The sequence below is a fragment of the Protopterus annectens genome, chromosome 1.part1 (genome assembly GCF_019279795.1).
Source record: "Protopterus annectens isolate FY-2018-M chromosome 1.part1, PAN1.0, whole genome shotgun sequence".
In the NCBI taxonomy this organism is placed as follows: Eukaryota; Metazoa; Chordata; order Ceratodontiformes; family Protopteridae; genus Protopterus; species Protopterus annectens.
Window position 1 is genome coordinate 1,393,375,158 of NC_056726.1, and position 18,768 is coordinate 1,393,393,925.

Sequence of the window (18,768 nt, forward strand, 5' to 3'; positions counted from 1 at the left end):
ATATCAATTTGAGTTTTGGGTATTGAAATTGTTTTAACTATAGATCAGAGATTCCTTCATGATTAATATAGTTGAAGAAAAATAATAGAAGTTTAGGCAGTTGATTTTCAAAGCATTTATAAAATTCTGAAGTAAAACCATTAGATTAATGTGGTTTATTTTTTTCTAAGCATTATTTTTTTTATTTCACATTATTTAAATGGCTTTGATAGGCAATCTCTGTGCTCTTGTTGAATCTGAGGACATTTTAAATTGCTTAGATAAGTCCATAGCTTTGCTTCATTAAAAGAAGGTAACTCACTTTCACATATACTTCAAAAAGTTAAAAAAAACTAATATCATATTAGGATAGAGTTATATATGCTGTCATCAATGTTATGCTGGTGAATAAGAGGAATAGATATTTGATTCATTATTAGTAGTAATGTGCTAAAGTTCTGCTTTCATATCATGATAACTGAGTTATATATAACAGTTTAAGTTTGTTGTTAATTTTTTTTCATTTTTTTAACTTTAGATCTGGGTTGTGCATAAGTTGGAGCTCAAAGTTATGTAGGGTTTCTTTAATTTCATTTTCACTGTTCTTATCTTTTATATCAGGATGCTTTGTTAATTAATATACCTCTTAACTGGGTTTTAAAATCCATCCAAGGAAAATCCAATTTGATATTATTTTGGGATATGTTAGTAATATATATGGAAAATAAGTTTAGTTCATGAAAACCTTTTTTGGCACTGTAAAGGATTATGGGTCCAGGTATTTAATCAGTAATTTTTATGTGCAAAGGGATTTACTTTAATATTTAACTGGGTTTTCATATGGTCTAATAAGGCACATGAAGCTATAATAAAGTTTACAATATTTTTCAATAATCTACAGAGAATTACCAAGTAGTCACATCTTGACCAAGTTCTGTAGCAAGATAAATAATAAGTACATTTATTTTTTGTACTGGAGCAAAGCTATTTGATCTGAAATGTCATATTCTGCATGGATTTCTAAAATAGTTTGAGAAACATTTAAATTCTTGCGGATAGAACAGATTGATCTGTCTTGGGCAGGTTCTACTACTGTATTTCAGTCTCCTCCTAATATGAGATAATGATCTTTAAATGTAGATTAAAAGTATAAGTGATAATGTTTGATTGATTATTACATTGTATACATACATTTAACTGCACTAAAGATTTATGCCAAAAATGTAATTTCACTCTAATATAAACGTTCCTGCCATTTTCCTCAAAAGCTTTATCCAAAACTGTGTCTTCAAATGACTTTTTAATTAATATTGCCATTCCTTTATTCTTTGTACTGTTTCCTGCAAAATATTTAATCCAATTATTTTTAATATTATACTGTTGACCATGATCCATATGCACTTCTTATGTAAATATAATATTTGCAACAGATTTATAAAAAAAAAGATGTAAACAGATTTTCTTTCGTTAGGTTTTTTAGTCCTCTGAGATTCCTGCAATCTATAATCAAATTATATGCTCCAGCCAATTAAATAGTACAAATAAAGCATATGTTACAATATTAATGGAAATGTTAAACTGATTTCAAAAAAGGAAAAAAAAATTGAACCTGGAAAAAAGTTTGTAAAATTCTAGGAATTTATTTTTCAGTATTATATCTCCAGATTTTAAAGTGAAACTATTGTTAATAATCAATAATCAGTTATAAAAATTATCTGCATTGAAATATGCTTAAAGAGAACAATTATCTAGAGTAAGCTAGTTAAAACTACTCTCAGCCCTGCCCTAGGCCTAACCTTAGCACTCCTATAACAACAACAGTTAAATACTGAAAATTAAAAGATACAGTATGTACTTTCTGTGAGTTTCAGACTTATTTCTAAATTAAATCTTGAACTAATTAAATGGTTAAAGTACAATTTAAAATAATTCATTTTCAGTGACATAAAAATCTCCATCTTGAGCTTATACTATAAAGCATTTAAATCTCTCATAGAGTTGTTGGGAAATAACACAGAGAAAGCTTTTAGAAACCAAGTGATTGATTATTAAACAGTTGAGTAATTTATAATGAAATAAACATACTTATCTCATTAAACTGATTTACTGGTCATCAAATGCATCAGGTACAATTGTTGATCACACATTAATAACCAAATGGACATTGATAGCTAAAGGCCAAATAGATCAGTACTCTAGAGCAAAGCAAACCAGCAAGATATTATATTTCATAGCCAATTACTGTCCTACCACATTTTTGTAAATCAATATACTTCACTAATTGCATGTATATTTGAAAAATCAATTTATTATAAAGGGTTGAAATATGAACAAAAGTTAGTGTTTCATAAGATAGATTATAAACAATAGACCTGTTTCCTGCTCTGTGTTACAAAGCCTCACAATGAACAGCCATTCCTCTATACTATAGGAAGTAAAATGCATAAACTCAGGTGAATGTATAAACAAATTGTTCAAAGATAAAGGTCAACAGGCTATGATGTTGCCAAACAACTGACTGACAAAATGATGACTGCCACAATCAAAAGGCTGGAAAGTCAGAAAGATAACATTTAATGACACATAAGGTTGAGACTTTGTTGTAATTAGTAATTTTAATATTTTTCAATTTAACTGATATTAATCAGTTTTAAATTTGAACAGTTTACCAAGAAGTGATTTTGCTTCATCATAGCAGTTAATTTGATACATGCAGCCTTTCAATATAAATATCAATTTTGTTGGTATTATCATTCAGAATTTGATATAATGTGTTAAGTATGCACAAAAATGAGCTACTCTCTGCTTCTCAATACTACATGGAAAAGACAAGTGTGAAATTATTTTGTTACTTTTTCAACAAACATTTTTATCTTATCTTCAGTATTGATTTTACATCTCAATAATTCAACAATTTAATATAAATCTTCTTGCGATATATACTTGTCATTTTCTTAATGCTTTATGAGCCCTCTCAATGGTGATATTTTCCATTAGTTTCTGGTTTTCTAGTAGTGTTGTAAAAATATATCTGATAGTGTCACTACTTTTTGGATCTGCTGAGCCTTCTGGGACTCCTGAGAGCACAAGATTTTTTCATCTGCTGTGTAAGTCAAGAAGCTTTTCTTTAAACATGGGAAGGCCTTTGTGTATTAGTGATAAGTTCTCCTCTACTCTAAATAGTTTATCTTCACATCGAAAAAGATGACCTTCTGAATGGTCAGACCTATTAGTAAACAAAGTAAGTGTAGTACTAATGTATTTTTAATATCCATTAAATTGCTTTCCTATACCATTTTGATTATTTTGAAGTCACTTCTTGTTTTAAGTGGATAGTCAATTAAGTTTTAATTTACATTCATATGTAAAGAAAAATCCAGTCACAAAAGTCATGTAGGCTTGTTGATTCACATGAGGAGAGAGTGACATTCCACAGGGTAAGAATCAAAGCATACTCCTACTCATATGCAGGTAGTAAAATAATTTTTTGTTTGATTTGTTCATAGTTTGTAGCTTGATTATCAATGGCTTTTAGGAATAAAGAAAAATAATGATGTAGGAGAAACTAGTTTAGCTATGAGCTGCATTAAGAAAGCTGTCTACTCAATGGCACCCATCTTAAGTCCCTTAACATATATTTTCTGAAGGATGTGAAGTCTGAAATTAAAATGTTGTTGTATCTTTCGGCTTTTCCCGGTTAGGGGTCGCTACAGCGGAACTCCGGTCCGCTAATGATTGGCAGTAGATTTTTATGTACCGAGTTGCCAGCCCTGACACAAAACCTTCAACAAAGGTACACCAATTCACACATGTCTCCACACAGAAGACGCTTTAGCTGAGAATCGAACAGGACGTCTTACTCTTATTGTGAGGCAACAACGCTACTGCAGCACCACCACCACAGTTGAAGTCTGAAATTGAAATGTATGTCATTATTTAGTAACTTCAATCCTCAATAATTTGCCACAAAAAACACAGATTTTATGAGGAACAGAAAAAATTATGAGACATGTATCTGGACATCTGAGACTTTCTGGGCAGTTGAGAGGTGAGAGGTATGGAGTGAGATATTTTCCTATTGAAAGCAACAAACTCCCTATTGAACAAAAGTACCTCTGTAGTGAAATAGAAGTCAGTGTCTCTAAATGGGGGAGACTCCAGTAACTGAGAAAAATAAGCTGTAATTTAAGACTGAGAATCTTATGGGAGGGATGGCAGTGATTCGGCAACCTCAGGGTCAGAGTTCTGTATACACAGATGAGTTTTCTCTGACACTGGAAGGTATATGTAGGCAATGCCATTCACAACATATATTATATTAGAGTATGTTAAATTTACTTGGTACTTTTAAGTACATTTGAAATTCTGCTTCCACACAATCCTTGTCTACCACATTTAGTAAATCTGTTTTGGAATGATTTCAGCATTAAATTTATATAGCATTGCCTTATCTGTAAGATTTATTTCATAGTAATTTCAAGTCAGTTTAGGCTTGATGATAAACATCTTGCCAATATCCACTTTGACTGTACCCCCATTTCTGAAGTAAGGCTAGACCTTTTAGTCAGTCCTGGTGTAAGTTTGTGAGTATCCATACAGTCATCCTTGTTCTGAATGAAGGACGATAATGTATCATTTTGCTTAACCAGCAGATGCAGCTTCTCCAGAGGTGGGGAGGTGCTGTGTAATGAATCCCTATCCATCACTTACTATTTACCTGCTGGTGAAGATTTAGGTCCCTGATGCTAGTGTTTGCTAATCTATTAGACTTGCAGAGATACAGGAGATCAAGGACAATAGGGTCTCTAATAGGGCAGTAAGTGAGATCCAGATCTCCCCTCAGGAAGGAATGAAATACTGAGTAAAGGGATACAGCCTCTAGCATATTTTGGTAGTTCAAGGTCATTAAGCCTGAATTCCTTTTAGTTAGGAAACTCAGCAACTTCTGTAGTACATTGGTATATCGAGCGAGGTGCATCCTGATGGAGCCATTGCTCTCTATAACTGGAGTAATCAATGTTGAATGCAAGGAAACAATGACATCTTTAGCTCTGGACGATGTACCCTTGGCTACTAGTCATGCTAAATAGCAGGACTTTCTGACTAAAGGTGCCACATGATAATTGAATGAGAGTGAAATGCAATCCCAGGTACCTTGGTCCCTGACTATTTAACAGTTGAATATTGTCTATACCCTATGTTAAGGGTAGGGATTGTTTTCATAATGTAACAATGCTACAGTTTTTCTTTTAGCCTGAGCCCATTTTCAGTGCACAACATAATTTGTAGTCCTAATTCAGAGAAGTAAATCCTGAAAAGGTCGGTTCTCACTGCTAAGTCCTGGGTCTCTGCTATGTACCTTCATGCTTTCAAATGAGGTACCTACCACGTGAACAGTGTGGGCTCTGTCTTTTAGCCAGTTTGCTGTACATAGGTTCATAGGTTCATAGGTTTATACTAGGCTATCTGCCCTAAGGCATTTATAAGCCTAGCCCAAATTTTTGTGGCTTACGCCACCCCTTATATGAAAAAATACTGTGCCCATTAGTTTGTTGTGCCTCTGTCCAGCAGTGACACAGATATGATTCCCGGGGTAAACCTACGATCTCCCAGCCACAGGTCTAGATTTCTCTTGAACAGAGTCAGTGAGGTGCTCTGCCTCACATGGACCGGGATTTTATTCCACAGCATAGGGAGTCTCTGAGTGATAAATCTATCCCTCCAGCACGTCCCATTTATATCCATGCTAAGGTTTAAGTCGCTTGCTCTAGTGGTTTTGGTGGATTTGGATTTTTTGAGGTGGAGCATGTCCATTAATTCCGGGTTGGACATGGCCTTGTATGTCAGGCACATGTCACCTCTGAGCAGACGGTATGCGACTGAATAGAGCTGGAGTTTCTTAAATCTGGCAGCATATGACAGATTTTGGAGTCCCTTTATCCTTTTGGTGAGGAACTTTTGGGGTCTCTCCAATTGCTGCAGATGTTGGGTGAGATACATCCCGAATGGGGCATTGTACTCGATCATTGGTCTGATAAGTGAAGAGTACAGGGGAACAATGACCTCACTAGATCTGGATGTGAATCCCTTCATGATCAGGTGGGCAATGTAGAAGGTCTTTCTAACCACTTTAGCAACGTGAGTGTCAAAAGAAAGGCCACTGTCAACCTGGGTCCCCAGGTCCCTGATAACCTCTTCTGTGCTTAGTGGATTGCCACCTATATGGTAGCTTGGGGTTACCTTGTTTTTCCCGAAGGGTATGACTATACATTTTTTGGCGTTTAACTTCAGGCCATGGCTCTGGCACCAGCTATCTGTTTCCGTGAGTCCCTTCTGAAGGATATCCATGTCCAATGCACTTTCCACTATGGCGCCCAGTTTGCAGTCGTCTGCAAACTTTGTCAGCCAAAGTCCTCCCATGTTGGCCTGTACTTCTGAGAAGTAGATGCCAAACAATAGGGGGCCAAGGACCGAGCCCTGTGGGACACCACTTGTGACAGGCTTGGAGTCTGACACAGCGCCAGCAACTCTAACCCTGTGGGTTCTGTCCTTAAGCCAGTTTGCAACCCATCTTGTGACATATGGGTTTACATTTAAGCTGGTAAGTTTTTCTACAATACCCGAGTGGGGTATTGTGTCAAATGCCTTTGCAAGGTCAAGGTAGGCTGTATGGACTGCCTTTCCCTCATCAATGGCCTTGGTGACTGTTTCAAAGAAGTCGACCAAGTTCAAAAGGCATGATCTTCCCTTGACAAAGCCAAACTGGGTCGGGTCCAATGTCTGCAAGTCCCCTATATCTTTGTTTATGAGCTCCATTATGATCCTCTCCATAGCTTTGCAGACTAGACTTGTTAAGCTTATGGGGCGGTAATTACCAGGGTCCGTAGAGGCGCCACCTTTGTGGAGTGGGACCACAGTTGCCGTACGCCACTCCTTGGGCACGTATCCTGTGGTAAGGCTGAGATTAAACAGCTGCCTTATGTGCGGGTTTAATTCCTCATTTAGCTCTTGCCATCTTGCCACATATCTATATATACCATTTAGCTTACCTACAATGCCTCTGTGGGGTATTTTGTCAAAAGCTTTGGCTAGGTCAAGATATGCTGTGTGACCAGCGTAACTACTCTCAATGTCCTGTATTGAAGAAGTTGACTAGATTTAGTATGCAGGGTCACACCTTTGCAAAACCATACTGTTAAAGATGTAGTCTAATGAGGTTTTTGATATCAGAATGATGAAATCAGTTAAGATGCACTTCATAAATTTGCAGATCAGGCTTGTAAGTCTGATCTGTCTATAACTGCAAAAGTCCATAATAGGGATGCCCTTGTGGAGGGGCCCTAATTCGGGAACAAATCCTGTGACTAAGCTTATGTTAAACAACCTGAAGAGAGATTTGGTGAGGACATGTTTGACACTATTTATTAAACACCCAAGTATGTTGTCTGGTCCCATAGAAGCAGAGCTATAGTTTGGGGAATGGCACCAGGCACTAGAGGAGCAATCTGCTGACCCACAACCTAGGAGAAGAAAAAAGTGTCTTCTGCTTCAAACTATCCACTGAGCACTTTGGCCCTGACACCAATTAAAGTATCGTCATTTAAATTCTCATGCTCCATCATCTTAAACCTTGGGCAGCTACCCTTCACCCCTCACTAACAGCACTTTTGCAAGTAGAAAATATTGTTGTTCTTTGGTAGTCCTTTCAAAACATGTTCCCTGGTGAAAGGGGTGTAAGGGATTCTGGGATCTGTGGACTTTGGATCAATATTTTAGGGATGAAGTTTACACTAAATGTCATTATTATCATCATCAACCCCCCTTCTTTTCCTTTTCGCATTTTTTTCCCACATGATGTCAGGGTGTAACATCAACTGTCACCATCTCTCTTATTTCAGTGCCTGTCCCTTGCCTTCTATAACACTCATGCATGGCTGTTGCAAATCTTCTTTCATGCAGTCCATTAATCTCTTGGTTAGATGCTCACATTTCCTCTTCCCTTTTCCTGTCATCCTGAAATCTTCTTCATCAAATCATCTTCTGTTTACTGCACATGTGCCCAACGCACCATAATCTCTTCTCTTTGACCTTCTCTGCAATAGGAGTTACTTTTTGCTTCTGCACTGATGTTGCCATTTCTTTGCCTGTCCCACAGTGTGCATCCTACCACCCATCTCAGACACTTCATCTTCATTACTTCCAGCTTCCTCAAATACTCTGCCTTCACTGCCAAGGTTTCTGTGCCATACAGAATACTGATTTCACTACTGTTTTTCAAACGTTGCATTTCAACTTCTTAGGCATTCTTCTGTCCCACAGTAACCCTGACACTCTGTGCCAGTTGGTTGCAACACCCCTGATTCTAGCTTTGAACTCCTTCAGACTTCCCTCCTTCTCAACTATTGCTCCAAGATACTTGAAACTGTTGCCCTGCTCCACTACTTAGCTTTTTATCACAATGTTCAGCTTCTTCTGATTTCTCCCATTTACTGCCATGACAGTTGCCATGTCTGTATTCAGTTTCATCCCACGTGCCTTCAGTTTTGCATTTCAGTTCCCTATCATTTGATGAAATTCCTGTTCAGAGTCTGCTTGTAGTGCCACATCATCTAAATATAGGATCTTTGTATTCTCTGCCCCTCCTGTCTTGTTTGCTGATGGAGTCCATTAACAGCAGTGGGCTTAGAGCTGAACCTTGTTGCACACTATTCCCACTGGAAACTTCTGTCTGAATCTGAAGACTGCCTATGCTAGTGTCATTGGGTCCTTGTACATAACTTGCACTAATTCTTAGTGTTTCACAAAATTCAAAACATCAGAGTACTTCCAAAATCAGCTTTCTTAGAACTTGTCATATGCTTTCTCCAAGGCAAGAAATCCCCATTTGGACTCTTTCTTCATCTCCAAGTTCTTCTCCACTGTCTGTCTCTCTTTAGGCATTGGGTTAGTTGTGTTATATCTGGATATGAATCTGAACTTCTCATCTCCCTTCTTTCTTTCAACTGCTCTGCATATGCTTTTATCTTTCATCTTCTCCAGCAGTTTTATGCTTGTGTAACAGGAGTTTGAGATTCTTGAATTCCCTATAGATGTGAATGCCCCATTTGTTCTTGTGCACTGACACTAAAATGCTTATTTTCCAGTCGTCTGGGATACATTTCTCTCTCTCTCTTTCTCTCCATACTGTTATGAGTACCATCAAGAACCATTTCTCCCTTAACTCATCCCATATCTTAATCATATCTGCAGTGATTTCATCTAAATCTGATGCTTTCGCTGATTTAATTTTCCTTAGTGCTTACTTGTTCTAGGGTGGGTTCTTCTTCCTCTTTCATTTTATGGTGTGCATGGGGCTGTACAGTTTCTATGGGGATTTCTTAATTCAGAACCTGGACGTACTTCTATCTGCCTTTGATGCCCTATGGACTACTGAGCAGATTATCTTCTTTATGTTTCTTTCATTGCCTTGCCACTTGATAGAGTTTCTTTGTGCCATTTGGTGAGTCACTTTCCAGAATCTGGCAGAGTTTCTCTGATCCCCTGTTCTTAGCTATTGTGACTGCCTGCTAGCCAGGCATTATTCCTTCTTAGCCTCGTCCATCTTCTAGTTTTTCCTGCACTTCATTTTTCTCTTGATAACTTCCTGGACTTCTGCATTCCACCACCAGCCTTCCTTATGTACCTCATTTCCATAACTGGCTCAGCTGCATATCTGTTCTGTATTCTTCACAAATGCTGTTTAGAGATGGTGCCATTCTTCTTTAACTCCACCAATTTCCTCCTCCTTCAGTGGTGCGATTGCTATGAGTATTTCTTTGAACCCTTGTGCTTTAACTCCAGTCTGCTTGCAGCTCATTGTGGTCATCACTGATTTATGCTGTGCAAAAGACGTTTCACTGGAGATGACTTTACAAGCTATTCTTCCTATTAAGGAAAGGGGTTCTCCGGGGTAAAATCAGTCTACCTTTGTTACATGTTGACCTCTTTTGTATGTGATCTTGTGACAGTCCTTGTCTTGGTGAACCATGTGTTGGCTGCCATAAATCCATTTGCCAAACAGAAGTTGAGAATGGCCTCTCCTTCTTTATTCACGTTGTTCCATGCATGTGGACCCAGGCAATCCTCATATCTTGTTTTGTCCATCCCAATATGGAAATTCAGTTTTACCATTATCATCACCAATTCATATTGCCTTATTTTATCTAGTAAATCTTGCAACTTCTGCAAGAATGCACCCTTTTCCTCACTATCACAATCCTGCTGTGAGGCATAGGCTGAGATTATGAATTCTGCCCTAAATTTACTATGGAGTCTGACTGCCATGAGGCCGTTACTAAGTCTGATAACATCTCTCACTGTCTTCAGATGAATCTGCCTCTCAGGACAATTCACACACCATTTCTAGTCAGCCCTCCCCCTGAGTAGTAGACCCTGGATCCCAAGCCAAGTGGCTTTGTTGCATTGCCCTTCGGCCTTTTGTAGTAAATTTGTTTTTAGAATATTGGTGATACATTTTGGTCAGAGTGAGTGATGCTGTTTAGCATAAGTGCTAAGGATTGTTTGGTGTTGTTCCTTATTTACCTGACATAGCTAATGATGGACTTATAGTTATCCTTTAGTCTACATTCATGGGTTGCTTTATTTTTTCTAGTAGTATTTTTTTTTATTTCTTAAGTAATCATTTTAAACTATCCTTGTTACAGAGTTTTTGGATCTGATGTATAATTTAAGGAGTTTTTCCATCCATCCATCCATCCACAATCACAACCCCTTTTTCCCATGTTTGTACAAGAGGTCTGGGTGTCACTTCAACAGTGACAATCATGTAGAGCAAAGGTTAACACTGCTGGGTGGCTAGCACTGATTCGATAGTTCTTCCGTACCACACATTCACATGTACACTCACGGGCCAACTTTATGCGCTTGATACACAAAAAACCCGAATCCGAATAGCGTGACACATAAAGAGTGTAGCATGAATACGTCGAATGTCCTAAAGTGCGAAATTTAAAACCTCGAACCGTCATAGTCAGCCAACCCACCACCCGTAACACACTACCTACCCAAACACAATAAAAAAAAAAAACACATACATACACTAACCAAAACACTACTTCTAACCCTATATCAAAACACCAAAACCCTACTGCTAACCCTACACTAAACCCCACATACACAACTATCTATGCACTATCCTTAACCCCTCCCTAACCCTAAGGTCTGTAACTACCACACACTTTCCCTACGGAGCTATACCCAAACAAACTAACTATTCCACACACATACACTTAGCAAAACCCTACACTAAACCTTACATACATACATTATCTACACATAACCTTACATACACTACCTACCTATGCACTTACCTTAACCCCTCCCTAACCCTAACGTCTGTAACTATCGCACACTTACCTTACAGAGCTACACTGCAGACGGGCCAACTATGCAAATTCAATATTTCCATTTTAGTGGTTTCATTCGTCCGACTTATTCGCGGTTCACTCTTTACGTGTCACGCTATTCGGATTCAGATTTTTCAGCTTTCGAGCACGTAAAGTAGACCCGTACATTCACACCTATGCCCAATTTAAAGCATCCAATCCATGTACTGCACTGAAATGTGGGAGAAAACCAGAGCAACCTGAGTTAACCCATGAAAGCACAAGGAGGACATGCAGACTCCACACAGAAGGCACCCCAGCTGAAAATTGAACCAGGGAACCTCTTGCTGTAATGCAGCAACACTATATGCTGCATCCCTGTGCCACCCAGTTTAAGGATTTTTTCTCTTGTTGTAAAATTTATTTATTTTGGAGGAACACCAGCATTTGTCTAAGTGGGTGTAGAAGTCCTTTGTGAAGCTAACTGCTGTGTCAGCATCTGAGCTGTACTATCATAGGCAAATTTTGAGATTTCATAATATAATCATATGAGGACTAGTCATTTATGAAACAGTTTAAGAAACTTCTCTGTGTGGAAGATTTTCAGTCCATATATCTCTAGTTAATCACTGTATATTAACCAGATCAGACAATAGTAGTAGAAGTAGCAAACTTAAACTCGTCTTAAGAAAAAAAATATATAAAAAATACAGCTCGAATGTCACAGTGATGGGGGAAGGGATGTGAATTTAACATGTGTACCAATAACACTTTGTTTTACAGCACAATGAACCACTCCCTTGCCTGATAAAAAGTATACATATATTTAGAAAGTTTGTGAGGAAACTATTACTCTATTTTTGTTTCACTTGGATCTCTTGCCTGTGTACTTAATAAAGGATTTTTGACTGGAAACAGACTGCCTGCCTTGCTTGGATTACTTTTGAATACTTTCGAATAATTCTGTACAGTTATATATTGTTTATATTTTTTTTACTTAAGACGTGTTTAAGTTCGCTACTTCTACTACTATTGTCTGATCGGATTAACATACAGTGATTAACTAGAGATATATGGACTGAAAATCTTTCACACAGAGAAGTTTCTTACACTGTTCTGTTTTTGAATCCACTATTTATTTATTTATTTTATTTTACATTTGTTAACCAGGCTAGTTCAGCTGGATATATTTCCATTTTCAGTGGAGGCCCGGGGAGAAAAGCTCCAATGGTAACACTGAGATAAAACACTTAAATATATCATGTACAATTTATACAAAGTAAGGATGTTAAAATAAATGAGTATTAATGAGAGGAAAAATATATTAAAGTACTATGTACATATAGGATAGGAATAAGTCACTGAACAGTATGAATATACAGTACATTCCAAGGATTACATTCATAGCATAGGTCATTTAATTTTAGTTGAGATATTTACTAGTATCCAGGGGGGTAAAGTAGTAAAGGTTGGTAAGAGGAGGCAGTCAAGAGATAGCAACTGAATGGTAAGAGGAGACAGTACATGGATGGCAGTAGAGAAAGCAAAGGATTAGTCAGGGTTACAACAAGGACATAACCAATGAGTTTTAAGATGTTTCTTGAGCTTCTGTTTAAAGAGCTGCAGGGAGGGCTGTAAAGTTAGATCAGGTGGCAGAAGGTTCCAATTTTTTCCTGCAGTATTGGAGAACAAGGAGTCCCCTGCCAAGTTATTATAATTGCTTGTGCTAGCAAGAAGTTTGTTAGAGGATCATAAGGAGTTGAGATTCCTATAGGGGTGATAAGGTTGGAAAGTATAGGTGTGTTATTTGGTTGATAAAATATCTTATGAACAATGGTGAATTGGGAAAGTGTCAAAATGTTTATTAGTTCTAACCAGTCTAGTTGCTGTAGGTTCTGACAATGGTGAGTTCTAAATGGATTCCCTGTGGCAAATCTGGTTATATTATTATAGGAGTTAGCTAGTTTGGCAAGATTACTTTTTTCAGGTTAGTGTATATGGCTGAAGCATAAAGGAGAGTTGAGATTAAATGGGAGTGGGCAATTGTAGCTCTGGATGTTGGTGTTAAGAAGGGTTTTATTCTATATAAGGAGCCCATTTTTCTATTTACTGTTTTAATGGTGTTGTTAATATGGTTATCAAATGTGAGGTTATTGTCAATTGTGATACCTAACAGTTTGGTGGTAGAGTCTGGGGATATAAGGGTACCATTATTTGATTTAATTGTGAAGTTTATAGGGGAGGATTTACTGCTAGGTGTAAAGAGTAAGAGCTTGGTCTTATTGGCATTCAAAAGGAGGCAGCATTGCAAGAACCAAGTCTCTACTGTGCTGAATACTTTCTGGGTTAGGGAATGTAGTTCAGATGTGGAGTTGGCAGAACAGATAAGTGTAGAGTCATCTGCATATTGTATGCAGGTGGCTTGAGGGATTGCTACATGGAGGTCATTGATGAACAAAGAGAAAAGAAGAGGTCCTAGAATGGAGCCTTGGGGACACCAAGGGAGATGGGCAGGTGGGAAGATAGCTTATTTTCCCAGAGAACTGCTTGTTGTCTATTGTTAAGGTAGGACTTGAAACAGTGGACCACCTTGGTGTCTAGAGAGAGGGATTCTAGGGTCTTTATGAGTAGGGGGTGGTTGACCATGTCAAAAGCTTTTGATAGGTCAATGAAGAGTGCTGAAGAGAGGCTGTTGTTATTACGGTTACAGTTAATGGAGTTTGTGAATGAAAGGAGAGCTGTGGTGGTACTGTGAAAAGGTCTAAAGCCATGTTGGCAGCTAGCTAAGATGTTCTATTTGGTTAAGTGTTTTATTAGTTGATGGTGAATGCATTTTTCCATAACCTTTGCTAGGGGTGATAAGAGAGCTATGGGCCTGTAATTGGAATAATTAGTGGAGTTACCACCTTTATGTAATGGGATTATGTGGGAGATTTTCCAGATGTCTGGGATGATTTCTTCATTTATGGTTCTATTTACAAGGATGGATATAGGGTAGGCGATGTATTTAGCAGCCTTTTGCAGGTATTCTGAGGGTAACTGGTCTGCAGAGGGGGTATATGGCTTAAGCTTTTGGATGATTTTTTGGATGCAAGTAGTAGGGATAGGTTGTAGTTGGAAGGTTGGTAGAGTATCTGGTAAGGAGATAGGGAGACTAGAGTTGTCTGTGGACAGTTGACGGGCTAGGGACTGTATGGTGTCTGTAAAGAAGGAATTGAATGCGTTGGCAGTATCCTGGAGGGAGTTATTATCAGCTCCTTGTGCAGATGGTATGCTAGATTGTCCACGGTGTAGGAGTCTATTTATGCCTGACCAAAACCTTTGTGGATTATTATGGTGAGTTTGCTGTAGTTTGCAATAGTAGTTCTTTTTGTCAGAGAGTATGGCTTTTTTTGCGATATTTCACAACTGCCTAAAGGTTTGTTGCTCATGGGTAGTTCTGGAGGATCTCCATTTAGCCCAAAATTTGTTCCTCAGCAATATCTTTTGCCTAGTGTCTTTTGACAGCCAGGGGGCTATTTTGGACCGTTTGGGTGCATGTACGTCCAGGATTGTTAAGAATTTAGAGTTGAAATACTTAACAGCTTCTTCGAGTGGGAGAGATTTTAGAGGGTTCCAGTCACAGGCATTAAGTTCATTTTGGAAAAGTGCAGGGTTAAAGTGTTTATTGGACCGTGAGATCCTGTACATGGGGGAGTTGGGGATGTCATTCTTTTGTCTTATAATATAAGTTAAAGTATGATCACTTACATCATCAGGCAAAGCTCCTACTTTATAAGTTTGTTGTTGTCTGTTAATAAGTATCCAATCTAAGATACTCTCTTTTTGTTTGGTTTGTTAATCCTAATAGTGGTGGTAATTGTTTGACTGAATTCATGAAGATTAATATATGAGGAGGGGTTGTCAGTATTGACACACTTCCAATCAGTATTGAAGTCACCGGATCCTGGAAACTATCGCCCCATAAGCCTGACTAGCTTGGTCTGCAAAGCTATGGAAAGGATCATCATGGACCTCATAAATAAAGATATTGGGGACCTACAGACACTGGATCCTACCCAGTTTGGCTTTGTTAAGGGCAGATCCTGCCTCTTAAACCTGGTTGATTTCTTTGAAACAGTCACCAAGGCCATTGACGAGGGGAAGGTGGTCCACACAGCCTACCTGGACCTCGCAAAAGCCTTCGATACAATTCCCCACTCGGGCATTATAGATAAGCTCACCAGCTTAAATATAAACCCCTATGTCACTAGATGGGTTGCAAACTGGCTCAAGGACAGAACCCACATGGTTAGAATTGCTGGAGCCATGTCAGACTCCAAACCAGTTACAAGTGGCGTCCCACAAGGCTCAGTCCTGGGACCTCTCTTGTTCGGTATATATTTCTCGGTACAGGCCAACACGGAAGGACTGTGGCTGACCAAGTTCGCAGATGACTGCAAACTGGGCGCCATAATCAATTCTTCAGCCGACACAAGCATCCTCCAAAAGAGCCTCATAGAAACAGACAACTGGTGCCAGAGCCATGGCCTCAAGCTAAACGCCAAAAAGTGTATAGTCATCCCCTTTGGCAAAAACAAAGTGCCCATAAATTACCACATAGGTGGTAATCCATTAAGTACAGAAGAAGTCATTAGGGACCTGGGGACCCAAGTTGATAGCAATCTCTCATTTGACAACCACGTGGCCAAAGTGGTTAGAAAAACATTTTATATAGCCCACCTAATCATGAAGGGATTCACATCTAGATCAGGGAGGTCATCGTGCCTCTTTACTCATCCCTCATCAGGCCCATAATTGAGTACAATGCCCTTTTGGGATGTACCTTACCAGACACCTGCAGCAACTGGAAAGACCCCAAAAGTACCTCACCAAGAGGATCAAAGGGCTCAAACAGATGCCATATGCTGCCCGGTTAAAGAAACTCCAGCTCTACTCAGTGGCATACCGCCTGCTCAGAGGTGATCTGTGCCTGACGTATAAAGCCATGTCCAACCCGGAATTAATGGACATGCTGCACCTCAGAAAATCCAAATCCCATCGAGCTATGTGCTCGAGAGACTTGAACCTCAGCACTGAAATAAATAGGACATGCTGGAGGGACAGATTCATAACCCAGAGGCTCCCTTCACTCTGGAATAAAATCCCAGTCCAGGTTAGGCAGAGTCCCACATTGACTCTCTTCAAGAGGAATCTTGATGAGTGGATGGGAGATCATAGGTTTACCCTGGCTATCACTTCTGTGTCACTGTTAGACAGAGGCACAGTATACTAACCTCAAAAAAAATGCATAGCAAAATTAATTTAAAATGGGTGGTGAAAGCCAAACACACTCTGGCTAGGCTTATAAATGCCCTAGGGCAGATAGCCTAGTATGAACCTATGAACCTATGAACCTATGATTGTTTCTTGTGGAAAATTAGTAGATACCCAACTAAGAATATCCTCTATTATGGTGCTGTTATTATTACCAGGAGGTAGGGTAATACAGATGATGTTTAGGGATTTGCTAATATTGAGTTTAAGTCTAGAAATAAGGACTTAAGCTTTACTATCTTGGGGGGGAGATAAAGGGTAGTGAGGAGATCTGTAATCCAGTTTTAAACAGAAGGGCTACTCCTCCACCCTTACGTTTAGTTCGGTCAAGTCTCAATATATTATAACCTGGGGGGATTATTTCAGTATCTTTAGTGCTTATTTTTAACCAAGTTTCAGTAAGACAGAAGATATTGAAGGAATGAATGTCAAAAAGGGCATGGAGATGGGCAATTTTGTTGTTGATACTGTGGATATTAAGATGTCCTATTACTAGGGAGTTGGAGAGACTGGTCAAGGTAGGTAGGGTGGAGAGAGTGTTGTTGTGAGAGGTTAGTGTGGTAATATTGGTTGGGTCTGAGTTGGGGTGGATGTCACCATCATTAAGGGTTGGAGCCTTTGGTCTATAATCTAGGTTATAAGTGTAGCTAGTTAGGTATTTTAGTTTCCTTACATTGGGGTTATAGAATTTGATATGTGTGAGGCAATGGTATTTGGATAGTAGGTAGCAGGGAGTGGATGTGGTATTTGATTGAAAGTGTGTAAGAGTAGAAATATGAATAGCTGTTTGTTTTGGAGAGTAGTTGAATTGGAAGTTTTTCACCTTTTCAAAGGGGGTGAGGAGATAGGCAGAAGTGAGAAGTGGTGTAAGTATGGCTATAAGAGGTAGCTTAGTTTGGATGGTTTTATTTGTTATAGGCATATTGTAAGGATTACCTGTGCAAGTACAACAAAGTTTCATGTACAATTGTAGAAGAGGTTAAGCAGGGATAATGGAAAAGTAGAAGAAGAATGGAGGGTAGAGTCTAGATAGAGAAAAAGGAGAAGGGAAAAGTACTTAGGGTACAGATGCTAGAAAAAGTTGGGATAAGGAGATAGGTAATTGAGGAGGAGTGTGGCTGAGTTGTCTAGATTGGTTGGAGTAGAGAATAGGTAGGATAGTGGGGAAGATGTGGTTTGTGAAGTATAAGTGTAGGAGTACTGGGGGTGGTTGGGAATTGGGGGTAGGGAGAGGAGCGGAGTGAGCCCGCAGGGCGAACGAAGTGGGGTTGAGCCAACCAAGAGGGAAATGAGAGACTAGAAAAACAATCAGTCACTGGGACACAGGGTAAGTAACTTATTATTATATGTCAATGTTTCTATGTGTAAAAAAGCACGTAAATAGTGGGAAATATAGTAGATTGAAAAGGAAGGGGTAAACTGCAGAGATGGGGATATCAAATCTGGAGTGATGTTATGCTCTGATATTTGCTGCCACCTAGTGGCTATATGTAGGAAAGGAAGATTGTAGAGAAAGTGGGGCTCAAGGGTTAGATCTACAGGTACGGAGGTATTATATGGAGTTGATGACACTTATAACCCATATATTCTGTAAATCTAAAGGGAGCTTAATGGAAGAACAGAAACAGATATTGGGGGTGAGAGAGGCGGGAGAAGGACAAGGGCTGAAGCAGGCCGCTATCGCGCTCGGGAGTTAAGTAGCATTAAACAGAATTAACAAGCATTCAACTAAGTTAATAGGCTACATACACTGTGGGTTCCTTGGAAGTATAGGAATATTCACACTGTTAAACACAGCCAGTACACTTGGAGTCTTCACAGTTCCTGGAATGACTTGAATTTGTTTAGGGTGTTCTCAGAGCAGGAAGGGCACACCCGAGGAAGCAGACTGTAACAAAGGTAGAGAATATACAAAATAAGTGATTACAGGACTGAATAAGGGAAGAAAAGCACAAAGGAAGAATAAAGTAGAGAGTAAAGGGATAGGGGTAAGAAAGTTGTTGCTCTAGGGTGAGCAGTAGGTTAAGGTAGGCTAGGGCTAATAGGAGAAATAGAGCAGCTAAGTATGAGGAAGATGGAGGAAAGGGGG